Source organism: Cetorhinus maximus, chromosome 13 (genome assembly GCF_964194155.1).
Source record: "Cetorhinus maximus chromosome 13, sCetMax3.hap1.1, whole genome shotgun sequence".
In the NCBI taxonomy this organism is placed as follows: Eukaryota; Metazoa; Chordata; class Chondrichthyes; order Lamniformes; family Cetorhinidae; genus Cetorhinus; species Cetorhinus maximus.
In genome coordinates, this window is record NC_135891.1 from 120,849,581 (window position 1) to 120,863,780 (window position 14,200).

General features: G+C 48.1%; 1 protein-coding gene across 1 annotated transcript in view; it reads right to left on the reverse strand.

The window, feature by feature from the left end:
• sac3d1 (SAC3 domain containing 1) overlaps positions 1 to 14,200 on the reverse strand; it is a 512,754-nt gene that overhangs the window by 482,436 nt on the left and 16,118 nt on the right. The window lies entirely within an intron of this gene.

Genomic DNA, 14,200 nt, shown 5'->3' on the forward strand with positions numbered 1-14,200 from the left:
GTTTGGGTTTTGAAATGCAATCATTACTACATGTCCTACCTGGCTTACCATAGTCATGTGACCTCTAGAATGAGGGAATGTCTGGGGGCTGGCATGACACATTCAGCTCAATAACAATGTTAAAACAGAAAGACTTTATCTTTGAGCTCATAACAAATACAGATTACTTGCATGCCAATCAGAGGAAACAGCTTACGATAGACAGAGCTAGGCAATTCCACAAACAATAGATCAGATCTAAGCTCTGTAGTCCTGCCACATTGAATCATAAATAGTGGCGGACAATTAAAAAGCTCACTGGAGGAGGAGCATATGGCCATCCTCAATGATGGGGGAGCCCATCATATCAGTGCAAAAGATAAGTCTGAAGCATTCGCTACAATCTTCAGCCAAAAGTGCTGAGTAAATGATCCACCTCAGTCTCCTCCGGAGGTCCCCAGCATCACAGATGCCAGTCTTCAGTGAATTTGGATTTATGAACGGGAAATCATATTTGACAAACCTGCTGGAGTTCTTTGAGGACATAACTAGCAGAATAGATAAGGGAGAACCAGTGGACGTGGTGTATTTTCAGGAAGCTTTTGATAAAGTCCTACATAAGAGGTTAGTGTGCAAAATTAAACCACATGGGATTGGGGGTAATATATTGGCATGGATTGAGAATTGGTTTACAGACAGGAAACAGAGAGTAGGAATAAGTGGGTCTTTTTCGGAGTGGCAGGCGGTGACTAGTGGGGTACCGCAGAGATCAGTGCTAGGGCCCCAGATATTCACAATATATATCAATGATCTGGATGAGGGAACCAAATGTAATATTTCCAAACTTGCTGACGACTCAAACTAGTTGGGAATGTGAGTGGTGAGGAGGGTGGTAAGAGGCTACAAGGCAATTTAGACAAGTTGGGCAGAATTCTCCGTAAATGAGACTAAGTGCGGTGGTGGCTGGTTGCAGCAGCGCCCAACCCGCTGTCCAGAATGGTGGGAACTCGTGCCCGATTCTATGCTTGGAGCCTCATTAATTATGCAAAGGCGCGTATCCACCCGAATCAGCTGGCAGTTTGGGAGTTGTTTTGTGTGTGGCCGCCGTCAGCTGGCGGGTTCACTGGTCCGGACGCCATATTTAAAGGGCAGTCCAACACACAGTCTCACTCTCTCCAGCCCACCAGAGATGTCCGGCAGCCAGAAGAGGAAGGCCAAGAGCCTGAAGAGAAATGCAGCACCCACTTCACGCACCAGGCCCTCCAGGTCTTAACCTGAGGGGTTCAGGCACACGGGCAAGTGCTCTATCCCAGGGATGGCTGCAGGAAGCGCAGCAGCCTCACCTCTCTGGCCTGGGAGGCCATCGCGGAGCAGGTCAGTGTGGCTGGCACTGGTGCCTGAAATGCCATCCAGTGCAGGAAGAGGCTGAATGATCTCATCAGCTCCGCTAGGGTAAGTCATCCTTCAACACCCTCCTCCAATATCAAACTCTCATCGTGGCATCATACACTCCAATAGCTACTCTCTTCAGGGACCCCACACAACCATTAGCAGGGGACACATCAACGCTTATTCTCCGTCTGAGACTTTCACATCACCACCATCCCATTGATCGTGTTGCTCACACTCCATCCTCTGGCCCTTCTGGGGAGGGCTCCCCACACACAGGGGACAAGCATCTCACCCAAACTCTGCTCCGTCCCTTCTCATCACCTGCCTCTCTTTCCTCTTCATACAGGCCAAACTGGCGCACAACAGGAGCGAGAGAGCGCAGACCGGAGGAGGGACAGCCGACATCATCACCCTCAGTGAGTTTGAGGAGGCTGCAGCTGAGCTAGCTGGGGAGGACAGGGGTCGCTCCTGTGGGGGAGGGGAGACCGGCCTCTCCCACCAACCCAGTGCAGACCACAGCTCCATCACCTCATCAAACCCTGACATTCACAGTGAGTCACGTGCAGTCTTATCGAGCTCATGCTCATTAACTGAAACTCTATTTTCTAGCAGATCGAGGCCCCCAAGCCAGTCCAGCACCAGGGTGGACCCCAGACTTCATCCAAGCAGGAAGCTCTGGAAGAACCGTCACAGCGCTCACACACACCCTCCACCAGCTCAGAGACACACACATCGACCGGGGCACAGATGTAGATTAGGGTCAGGCTCACTTTCTGGGGAACACCTCACTGACACGTACCTGCAGCAGCTGGAGACAGGGACAGCCCAGGTCTCCGGCACTCGAACGGCTGCTGGAGACCAGCCACCTGCTCGGTCTGAGTCAGATGATGAGCCTCTGGAAGCGGCTGCCAACTCAAGGCCGGAGATGGAACGACAGGCAGCAGAACATCAGGCAGAGATTCAGCAGTCAGTCAGCAGACTAGAGCGAATGATAGAGGAGTCCGTCTGCGTTCTGTCTGAGGTTGGGTCTCCGACATGCGAGTGCCTTGTGGTCGTCATGGGAAGGCTGGCGACCACCATGGAGACCTTGGTCCAGCAGCTCTTGCTGGATTTGCGTTCGGCCCTGCACTCCTTGTCCACACACCCTGGTGGGTACCATCAGGATGTGGGCGACACGGGAACGAGGCACCTTGACCACCCTCCAGGTGCCCCCACCATCTCCTGCAGGAGTCAGGGCGGGGCCCATGGGCACCCACAGGATGAGTGTCAGCCGGACACTCCGGGGCCTCCTCTCAGGACACTCCAAGGGTGTGCAGCGCTCTCAGCCCCATCTACCTGTGGCCCCATCCACTCCAGCTTTTCAGGCCGCCGAGGGCACTTCTGCCCCAGAGCAGGTGACCCTTATTAGGCGGGGACCCTCCAGGCCTCGGGCCAACAGAGGACGTCCGCCAAGGTCATCAGAGACATCAGGACGTAGCGGTCAGCAGGCTGCCTCCACCTCTGCTGCAGATGTCAGGGCTGCACCCAGGCCTAGTGATAGAGTTAGGAAAGTTAAGAAAAGTTGATGTGACTTTTGGGTCATGGGTGTGCTAGACATGTAAATAAATTGCACTTTTTAAAATACATTTGATGGTTATGTGAATGTTCCTGTCAACTGAAGGCGTTGTGATTTTGTACTTTGGAATCCTCTTATTTCGAGGTTTAGCCTTCCTCCCATTCAGTGATACTGTCCCACTGTGAGATTCACATTCCTGTGATGTCAACCTCAGTTGAACTAGTCTTCACACTCCCTGTGTGATGTCAGGAAGATGTGTTTAAATCTTTATTGGAAGTGTGTGATGTAAGCATTTCTAACCCTTCTTCCTCAAGGAACACCATTGAGCAAGGGCAGCTCATCAGCATTGATAATCTAACGTCTCAATGTTTTAATCTGACCCCTTCTCAGAGGAAACAATATCTACCAGTGAGAGGGTGATGTTAAGTATCTCTCAAGAGCGTCAAAACACCTGGGACACCTTGATAGAGACAACAGATCTTACAAAAAACAGCAAGAAGGCATGGTCTCTCATACACAAACTTGGAGGCGATCCCAAGAAAGCTGCCCAACATCCAAATCTGTCTGCAAACCAAGTTACACACCAGTTGCTCCTAAATGGAAAAATCAACAAGAAACAACCAAGAGCACAACTAGATAGGAAGAAGTACAGCGATGACCCTGGCTTCACTGGACCATGCACCATGGAAGAGCTGGAAACTGGTATATCTAGTCTAAAACACGGGAAAGCAATTGGTCTTGACAACATAGCAACGGAGCAGATAAAACATTTTGGACAGCAAGCAAAGAAATGGTTCCTACAATTGTTCAACCACTGTCTGGCAACACACAAGCTACCTAATATTTGGCAGAAGGCACATGTAATAGCACTTTTAAAGCCCGGAAAAGATCCCTTAGATCCTAAGAGTTTTCGGCCAATTTCACTGCTTTGCCACACCAATAAGCTGTTTGTATGCCTGATACTCAATAGGATAGCACCAACTGTAGATGAGAAGATCATTCCAGAGCAAGCAGGTTTCCGCCCCGGCAAAACAACAACAAGCCAACTGCTCAACCTCACACAACATATCGAAGACGGTTTTGAGCAAGGGATGATAACAGGTGCTGTTTTTGTAGACCTGTCAGCAGCATACGATACAGTGAACCATAGATGTCTCCTCTGCAAGACCCTAGAGATGACAAAAGATATTCACTTAACAGAGCTGTTAGGAAGCATGCTTCAGAATCACCGGTTCTATGTTGAACTAGGTGGGAAGCGCAACAGGTGGCATATTCAGAAGAATGGTCTTCCTCAGGAAAGCATGCTTGCACCGCTGCTGTACAACATCTACACGAATGATCAACCTATAGACGGTGTCACACGCCGTTTTATATATGCTGATGACTTATGTGTCACTGCCCAAAGCACTGATTTTAACACCGTGGAGAAAACGCTTTCTGAGGCCTTGGAGGGACTAACATCCTACTATGAAGAAAACCACCTTCGTGCAAACCCATCAAAGACGCAAGTTTGTGCATTCCACCTCAGAAACCGTGAAGCCAAACGCCAGCTTAAAGTAACCTGGTGTGGAGCAACACTGACACATTGCGAGCACCCTATCTACTTAGGAGTCACCCTTGACAGATGCCTCACCTTCAAGAGCCACATCGAAAAGACAAAGGCAAAAGTGAGCGCACGAAACAACATCCTGAATAAGCTCACTAACACAAAATGGGGAGCAAGCTCGAAAACATTGCGAACCAGTGCACTTGCTCTTTGCTATTCCACTGCCGAATATGCCTGCCCTGCATGGGAAAGATCTACTCATGCAAAGAAGATGGATGCCGTTCTGAATGCAAGCTGCTAACTTATCACAGGTTGTTTAAAACCAACAGCCTATATATCCTGGCGGGTATCGCTCCCCCGATATAAGAAGAATGGTTGCCAGCAAGAAAGAGCGACTCCGTCAAACATCAGATGAGAGGCACCCTCTACATGGTCATACACCTACACCCAGCCGCCTAAAGTCAAGGAAGAGCTTCATGAACAGTGTTGTTCCATTACAATCAACTCCATCTGAAGTCCGCATCACCTTGTGGAAAGACCGGCTCGCCAGTCTCGAACAACCCCCAGCGATGGAAATTCTACCAAATGAAAGCCTTCCCCCAGGAGCTAATTGCAACTGGGCAACCTGGAAGTGCCGTAACAGACGTAGGACTGGTGTAGGTCGTTCAAGCAAATGGGGATATACAACCAGCCCAACAACTTGTGAATATGGAACTGAGCCACAGACTATGCAACATCTCCTGCAATGCCTATCACTAGAGGAACCCTGCACTATTGCAGATCTTGCCGAATTCAACAACAAGGCGCAAAAATATGTCCAGTTCTGGCTGGACCATGTATAGACTGTCCGTGGACACGATAATAATAATTATCTAATGGCATTTGTGTCTCCTCCATGCTGGTGGCAGAAGACAAGACATACACAGGAGGAGGAGATCCATAGGCATGTCCACATCTCAGTTGCAGCAGTGTTTACATCATTAGATGGTAGCGAAGGCTTCAAGTCTTCTCTCACATCGCTTTTGTTCCTAAGTGGACTCTCAGTTCCCAGAATGAGTTTACTCACAGGGCCCCACAGACCAAATCAAAGATCATGGCCCTGGCGATTCATGAGGCAAGTGTGAATGCTGGACTCGTTCTCGCTGCAAGTGGGTGGACCTAACATGAGTTGAAAGAAAATGGCATTGAGGGCTAGGAGAAATGTGGTCATATTCCCTCACTTAACTTTACTCTTCCTGGAATCTGTCAGCGATTAATGTATCATGGGCACATCTCCCACGTCTTCCTTCTACCTTTTACCTTAAATCTATGCCTCCTGGTTATTAACCCCTCTACTAATGGAAAAACTGCCTTCCTATCCACCCTATCTATGTCCCTCATAATCTTATACACCTCTATCAGGTCCCCTCTCAACCTTCGCTGCTCTAAGGAAAACAACCCCAGCCTATCCAATCTTTCCTCATAGCTCAGACCCTCCAGCCCAGGCAGCATCCTGGTAAATCTCCTCTTCACCCTCTCTATGCAATCACATCCTTCCTATAATGTGATGACTAGAACTGCACGCAGTACTCCAGTTGTGGCCTAACCAGCGTGTTCCAGCATAAATTCCTTGCAGTTTGTTGTTGATGACACAAGGTGGTCTCCCAGCACTTTCAGTCTGTGTTTCGCTGGTTGAAAAAACTTACTTTTCACTGTCTCTGCTAGTGATTTTCCACTTTGCCTCTTGACAGGGGTTTTCAGAGAGAAAGCAGGTGATAGAGATATGAGGAGAAAAAGCCAGCTAGCTGTTATTTTGGAATTACTGGAATCCTCCACACACAGAAGACAGAGGTTTCAGGTCTTCCCTCTTTGCGGGCTAGAAGCTGTTCTGCCTGCACTGTTACCACACAAAACCCTGGTCACTGGTCAGGAGCCAATTAAAATGCTATCATCAGGCAGTTCCCCTTAGTTCAGGACTCCTTTTCGGCACCACCCTGTTCTTTTATGGCACGCTCTGTTCCAGGATAGCAACATTGTAGTTATTCCTCATCCTATTCCAGTGAACATCTCTTTCAAACAGTAGCCATGGTAATTTCTAAATCCACAGCCCAATTTTAAAGCCACAGTCCGAGAAAAAGAAAAATAGGTTCTTTACTCCATGGAGCACGTTTAACCACATGGGTGCAGTCTATTGCACCCTGCACTTTAGGGAAGCCTGAGATGGCGGCGAAGCTGGTGAATCTCGCAGCCTGGCTACCTTCATCTAGAGCAAACCTGGCATAATGATGGGCCTTCCTGTAAAGGGCATCTGTGACCTCCTTTATCCATTGATGTGTTGTGGACAGAGAGATGCCGCACGGGTTGCCAGCTGATCCTTGGAAAGAACCAGCGGCAAAGAAATCGAGTGCAGCGATCACCTTCAAAGCCATTGGCAGGAGATACCCTCCAACCCCACGTGGCATCAGTTCTTCATGAAGAATGTGACATATGTGATGGACCAGATCTTGGGACAAGCACAGACGTACATGGCATTGCCTCTCACTCTTTTGTAAATAGGAGGCTCTTGGATGATATGCCCTAGATCTGGTGAGTCACCCCCATTGTCTGGGTCTCTCCTCCTGACCCTCCTGTTCATGGTCTGGCTCCACTTGACCATGTCCCTCCTGCTGGTGCTGCGCACAGAGTCACCTCTCCCTCATTCGCCTCCTCCATTGCACTAGGGCCCTGACAAAGGCAGCATTGAGCCCTGGACCCACATCTGCTTTTGTCTTCTCTCTGAAAGGAAACATTGACATTAATGATTCAAGGGGCAAGAAAGTGAAGCTCAGAAGATGACACATTTGGAGACCATAAGGGTCCATAGTTTCTCCTGCCCTACTTGCATGGTGGCTGATGCCACCTTGTCCCTGAGACACTGCCACACACAACGAGGTGACCAAGATGGCATCGCAAATATGTAACATCTTGAGTCCGGCGTGGGATGCTAAAGTTTCAGTGAGATGAGTGACCCGGCCTAGCTCTGTGCTCCAATCTCTGATGTGCCATATTAATGACCAATCAGTTGTTCACAGTCAATGAGCGAATGCCCTTTGGCCCGTTAGGAGTGTCAAATCTGGTGAACAGGTGACTGGCCTTCATTGATGGAATGCCATATATGATGCAGCTGTGCCTCCTTCATTATTTGTCTGCGTTCCCAAATTCTATATTCCTGTGTGTTGCTCTTGAGATGCAGCGACTGTGATGTGAAGCCACTGAGTCCTGAGTAGCCCTTTAACAGTGCGAAAGAAGCCATTGGCTTTCAGTGGCTTTCATCACAAGGAGGTCTTCCTCCTTTCTTTCTAAGCCAACTCCCACTCACTCCTGTGGCAACAAGAGGTTAGAGGTCGACCCCACAGAGGCTCCCATCGTGTTCACCCTTCCCCTCACTGCCATTGCACTGTCTTCCCTCCCTGTTGCCCCCCTCATGTTCATCAACTGCACCCTCGCCTCACAGCCCACCCCCTGGTTGAAGTGCTAGTCTCTGAAAGTGGAGGCCTGTATGAGTACCACAGCACAGGGGTGTTCCTCGGGACAATGTAGACAAAGAGCAGGAGCAGACCAACCCTACAGCCCCAGCAGAGTGACGTTCATCGCAACAAGACCGGCGCAGCGCTATGGCAGGTAGGCTATGGATGTTCTACTCACCTCGAAGTTACCAGCGAGCTGAGGTCTGACTTGTGCACCCCACCCCTTTTCAAACGGGTTTGACGCCGACATAACTTCCCGCTGGGGTGACGGAAGGTTGGAAGGTGTGACAAGATTCCGGCAAGCAGCTGTTTTAATGAGCATTCATGACATGCTAATGAATGCAAATGGCATTCGCGTCACTAGTCGGTGGGATAACCAACCCACCATAAACTCACCGTTGGGAGAATTGCAACATGTTCTTACAATGACGGATTTGAGACTTTTTGCTTCCGGCTGGATTCCCCACTCCTGCCCGTCACGAAACCCGCCACAGGCAGGATGGGAAAATTCAGCCTGTTGAGTGAGTGGGCATATACATGGCAGATGCCATATAACATGGACAAATGTGAAGCTATCCACTTTGGTAGGAAAAACAGAATGGCAGAGTATTATTTAAATGGTGATAGATTGGGAAATGTTGATGTACAAAGGGACCTGGGTGTCCACGTACACCAATCACTGAAAGCAAGCATGCAGGTGCAGCAAGCAGTTAAGAAGGCAAATGGTATGTTGGCCTTCATTGCAAGAGGACTTGAGTACAGGAGCAAGGATGTCTTACTGCAGCTGTACAGGGCCTTGGTGAGACCAGACTGGAGTATTGTGTGCAGTTTCGGTCTCCTTACCTAAGAAAGGATATGCTTGCCATAGAGGGAGTGCAACGAAGGTTCACCAGACTGATTCCTGGAATGGCAGGATTGTCGTATGAGGAGAGGTTGGGCTGACAAGGCCTGTATTGACTGGAGTTTAAAAGAATGGATCTCATTGAAACATATAAAATTCTGACAGGGATGATGCAGGGATGATATTTTCTCTGGCTGGGGGTGGGGTCTAGAACAAGGGTTCACAGTCTCAGGATATGGGGCAGAACATTTAGGACCGAGATGAGGAGAAACATCTTCACCCAGAGGGTGGTGAACCTGTGGAATTCTCTACCACAGAGGCTGTGGGGGCCAAATCACTGAATATATTTAAGAAGAAAATAAATAGATTTCTGGACTCTAAAGGAGTCAAGGGGTATGAGGAGAGAGCAGCATAGTGTTGAGATAGAGGGTCATCCATGATCTTATTGAATGGCGGAACAAGCTCAAGGGGCCGAATGGCCTACTTTTGCTTCTATTTTCTATGCTTTTATGTTTCTATGTTTTAATTCAATTCACTCCACTTGATACCAAGAAATGGCTGAAGGCATTGGATAGTGCAAAGGCTCTGGGCCCTGTCAATATTCCGGCAATAGTACTAAAGACTTGTGCTCCAGAACTTGCTGCACCCCTAGCCAAGCTGTTCCAGTACAGCTACAACACTGGCATCTACCCGGCTATGTGGAAAATTGCCCAGGTATATCCTGTACACAAAAAGCAGGACAAATGCAACCCGGCCAATTAACACCCCATCAGTCTGCTCTTGATCATCAGTAAAGTGATGGAAGGGGTCATCAGCAGTGCTGTCAAGCAGCACTTGCTTAACAATAACCTGCTCACTGATGAGTTTGGGTTTTGCCAGGGTCACTCAGGTCCTGACCTCATTACAGCCTTGGTTCAAACATGGACATAAGAGCTGAATTCCCGAGGTGAGGCGGGATTGACTGCCCTTGACATCAAGGCAGCATTTGACTGGGTGTGGCATCAAGGAGCCCTAGCAAAACTGGAGTCAATGGGAATCGGGGGAAAACTCTCCGCTGGTTGGAGTCATGCCTAGCACATAGGAAGATGGTTGTGGTTGTTGGAATTCAGTCATCTCAGCTCCAGGACATCACTGCAGGAGTTCCTCTAGGTAGTGTCCTCAGCCCAACTATCTTCAGCTACTTCATCAATGACCTTCCCTCCATCATAAGGTCAAAAGTGGGGATGTTCGCTGATGATTGCACAATGTTCAGCACCATTGGCAACTCCTCAGATACTGAAGCAGTCCATGTCCAAATGCAGCAAGACCTGGACAATATCCAGGCTTGGGCTGATCTCATGATCTGTCATGTGGAGCTACTGGAGGTCGACTGGAAAATCCCACTAAACAAGGATTTTCCTGAGTTTAATTTCCTGCCCATATGAGTCTGCCGGCCAAGAATCTATGTCGGGCAAAATGGTTGAAGCCAGGAACAGGGTTGGGAAGTCGGAGGCTGATCTAATTTCTGGGGCCAGTCTATCTCCATTCCCTACCTCGGACCAGGGCTCGAAAATTCCACTTGTTAGGTCCAATTTTAACTCTGCGCAAGTGGGTGGGTCTTGAAAGGGTTAAAAGCCAGTCCGTTGAGTTTAGGGAGACTCCTAGATTTCTTTTAACTTCGACACATTCATGGTGTTTGTGAATCCCTGTGTTCCCCTCCTATAAGTAGTGCTTTGTCTGCATAAATCCATGGCCCTTGTTCTAACATTCATGACTTGTTGAAGTCAATCTCTAATTCCTGAGCTGCCTCTGCAGGTTTCATTGCCCACCATGCAGGAACTGTAAATGTGATCTTCAGGATTTGGGTCATTGATGTGAATTAGAAACATTTGTGATTCCTACGTTTCTGTTTCTAATCCTGATCAGGGATTGTGGGACAGCCACCTTACAGCTTGATTCATCCATTGCCTTTCTCTAACTGGAACTGAAACCATCCAAACCTCTGAGGCCACAGACTCAATGATGCATTGCTCAATGTTGCATGAGCCAGTTTATTAACCCTTTGTGAGCAGCTTTGGAAGAGCTGGGTGACCCTGGCTCTCTCAAAGCAACCCAACTGAATAATTATCAGGCCTGAAGTGGACTCAGAAAAACAGGACCAAACTGAGAAGCAGAGTTCCCCATGGAGATTGTTGGTATTGCCCAGGGCACAGCAAATACTGGCTGGCTGGGCGGTGGGGGTGTGTCCCACAGACGGTGATTGGGTGGTCAAGCAATGAGCCTCAGGAAGGTGTGGTACACACAGAAAACATGAATACACTGGGGGAGTGGCAATTGTGCAGTGTTGGTTTTGAGTAATCATTGACATGTCTAGTCTGTGTTGCTGTCATGTGGAGAAGCCTGTGGTAAAAGACTATGTTTGCCATGTGACCAGCTGAGTCGTGGTGGATGCAAACATTTAGATTCGCCTCTGCCCTTTCTAACATAATGTCTCAGTAAGAGATCAAGGCATGAGCCAGGAAACCCTATTGGATGGACAGCTGTAGAAACCCCCCATGATGACCTCCACCTGCAGCATTTTCCATTTGCTTCTCTTTGTAAAGAAATCCCCACAGGAAGACCCGTTACTTGTCCAAAATTTGACGTTTCTTCTTTTCTGCACCCACCTTTAATATAGTCTATGTGCTGAGAAACTAAAATGGCTCCAGGAATTGAAGTCTGAGAAGGATTTGCAGAAACAAAAGAACTACAATCACCAGCCCCTCCCCTCATAGCTCTCCACTGTTCTGTCAGTTTTCACATTTGCAGTGGGGGACAGTGATAGAGGGACAGAAACAGAGAGACGCAGCAACATAGAATAAACTGTCAATTAACCTACAGCAGACGGGGGCACAGCTGGTTCTGGACCCAGAGTGTCATGGAACAAAGTGTTTCCCTTTGTTTATTTTCACTGAACTGTTAAAATAGTGATGGGTTCATCAAATCAGCTCAGTGTTAAACATGTTGCGTTGCAGATAATGAGGATGTGAGTGAAAATTACTCGCTCTGCTTTGTAAAGATTTCAATGTCTTGATTGTCAATGTCTGTGAAAGTGAGTTCTCTCCTGGCATTTCACATTCCATGCTACAGGTTACCACTTTTTTTTTAGTTCATGGGATGTAAGTGTCACTGTCTGGACCAGCGTTTATTGCCCATCCCTAGTTGCCCTCGAGAAGGCAATGGCGAGCTACCCGTTGAACCGCCGCAGTCCATGTGGTGTAGGTACACCCACAGTGCTGTTAGGAAATGGGGTTGCCAACTGTGAGTAACTGTATTCCTGGAGGTTTCATCACATGACTTGCCCCCTCACTCCAGCCATTATTTGGCCAACACATCCATTCTTGTGATGTACAGCCTTCCTACACCAGTCAGAAAGCAAAAATACTCATAACACAAGTGGATGATGCTTGACTGTCAGACAAACTTCCCTTTTTTCTGCCCATTTTCAATATTTTTATGTCTGGCAAAGAGAAATGTTCAAAGGAAAGGACAAAAAAAATTTTTTTAATGTCTCGATGATTTTTCTCCAGCAGTGTCCTGAAGATTGGTGTTCAATTCCTGGAGCCTCCAGGCCAATCCTGTAGGGTTCATAACCTCAGGGAGTTCCAGGATTTTGACCCAGTGACAGCAAAGGAACGGCGATATATTTCCAAGCGAGGATGGTGAGTGACTTGGAGGGGAACTTCCAGGTGGTGGTGTTCCCAACTATCTGCTGCCCTTGACCTTCTAGATGGTAGTGGTCGTGGGTTTGGAAGGGGCTGTGTAAGGAAACTATAAAGTGACAGATTGAGAGGACCTGATGAAGGAGAGATTATTTGCAGACACTCCATCATGGGGATTCACGATGATGCATCAAAGCAGCTGTCTGCTTGGCAGGGTCAATCACTTTCATTTCACTTTATTGTTGTGTTTGTAGCTGCTGTAAATCACCACCCTGGTCTGAGGCACAGCTTAAGTAACTTAGTGATCATGTTCCCACAATGTTCAGTACCATTCATGACTCCTCAGATACTGAAGCAATCCATGTCCAAATGCAGCAAGACCTGGACAATATCCAGGCTTGGGCTCACAAGTGGCAAGCAACATAGACACCACGTATGTGTCAGGCACTGACCATCTCCAACAAGAGAGAATCTAACCATTGCCCCTTGACATGCAATGGCATTACCATCACTGAATCCCCCACTATCAACATCCTGGGGGTTACCATTGACCAGAAATTGAACTGGACTAGATATATAAATACTGTGGCTACAAGAGCAGGTCAGAGGCTAGGAATCCTGTGATGAGTAACTCACTTCCTGACACCCCAAAGCCTGCCCACCATCTAAAAGGTGCAAGTCAGTGGTGTGATGGAATACTCCCCACTTGCCTGGATGAGTGCGGCTCCAACAACACTCAAGAAGCTCGACGCCATCCAGGACAAAGCAGTCCGCTTGATTGGCACCCCATCCACAAACATTCACTCCCTCCACAACCGACGCACAGTAGCAGCAGTGTAGATTTACAAGATGCACTGCAGGAATTCACCAAGGCTCCTTAGACAGCACCTTCCAAGCCCATGATGTCGACCACTGAGAAGGAATCTTGGATTTCTCTAGCCCAGAGAACTGTGGATTCTCAGTCATTAAGTATTTTCAAGACCGAGGTCGATGAACTTTTGGGTACTAAGGAAATAAAGGGATGTGGGGATCAGCAGGATGTTGGAGTTGAGGTAGACTATCAGCCATGATCTTGCTGAATGTTGAAAAAGGATAGAGGGGACAAATGTCCTCCTCCTGGATCTGCACCTTAAGTGCTGTAAGCTGCAGGGCTATGGGCCAGGTGCAGGAAGGTGGGACTAGAAAGGGCACCTGGATGTCCTCGGGCTGGCATGGACAAGATAGGCCGAATGGCCTCCTTCTGTGCTGTAACTTTTCTATGGTTCTATGGTTCCAATTTGCTAGAGTTCTTTGAAGATGTGACAAGCAAAGTGGATAATGGGGATCCTGTAGATGTAGTATATCTGGACTTCCAGAAGGTCTTTGATAAGGTGCCGCACAAAAGATTAATACACAGGGTAAGATCACACGGAGTTAGGGGTGATATACTAGCTTGGATAGAGGATTGGCTAACCAACAGAAAGCAGAGTGTCGGGATAAATGGGTATTTTTCTGGGTGGCAAGCTGTAACTAGTGGGGTACCACAGGGTTCGGTCCTTGGGCCCCAACTATTTACAATCTATATTAATGACTTGGATTCAGGGATAGAAGGTACTATAGCTAAATTTGCAGATGACACCAAAATAGGTGGGAAAGTAAGTTGCAATGAAGAAGGGGATCAGCAGGATGTTGGAGTTGAGATAGACTATCAGCCATGACCTTGATGAATGTTGAAAAAGGATA